This window comes from Osmerus mordax, chromosome 3, assembly GCF_038355195.1.
Source record: "Osmerus mordax isolate fOsmMor3 chromosome 3, fOsmMor3.pri, whole genome shotgun sequence".
NCBI lineage: Eukaryota > Metazoa > Chordata > Actinopteri > Osmeriformes > Osmeridae > Osmerus > Osmerus mordax.
Genome location: NC_090052.1, coordinates 2,896,523 through 2,897,217, shown reverse-complemented (window position 1 = coordinate 2,897,217; position 695 = coordinate 2,896,523).

Sequence of the window (695 nt, the reverse complement as noted above, 5' to 3'; positions counted from 1 at the left end):
TCTTCTTTTTTTTTATTCCCTTCTTTGCATTCCATCCCCCCTTCCTCTCCACGGCCTTTTCCTCCTTCTTTGTCCTTTTCTCCTCCATCCCTCCTTCCCTCCCTCCCTCCCTCCCTCCCTCCCTTCTTTCCTCTCTCATCCATTCCTCCCTTTATTCTCTCCATCTCTCCCCTGTCCTGTCCGTTGTGATCAGTCAAGGAGGAAGGTATTGGAGGAAGGGGGGATGGACAGAGAGAGAGAGAGAGAGAGAGAGAGAGAGAGGGGGATGGATGGATGGAGGGAGGCAGAGGGGGCCCCTGGGACCGTCATGCAATGTGCCGTAAACCATAACGGCCTAATAATGGACAGATTCCTCATTTCCAGGATGCCGAGGCCGTGCCTCATCTAGGCTGTGACAGTCCCTCTGAGACGGGCCGGGGGTCGGTTCTGCACACTCAGCACTCTGAAGGGGGGGGGGGTGTGCGTGCGTGTGTAGGCATGCTTGTGTGTGTATGTAGGTGGGGGGAGACGTGTGTGTTTGTGTGCAGGTGAGGGAGATGTCTGTGGGTGTGCGTGTGTGTGTGTGTGTGTGTGTGTGTAGAGGACAGGGAGACCTTTATGTGTGTGTGTCTGTGTGTGTGTGTGTCAGTGGGGGGGGCCATTTGGCGAGGATGCATTGAGGTGGATTTCACAACAGCCTTTATAGCATCGAGACA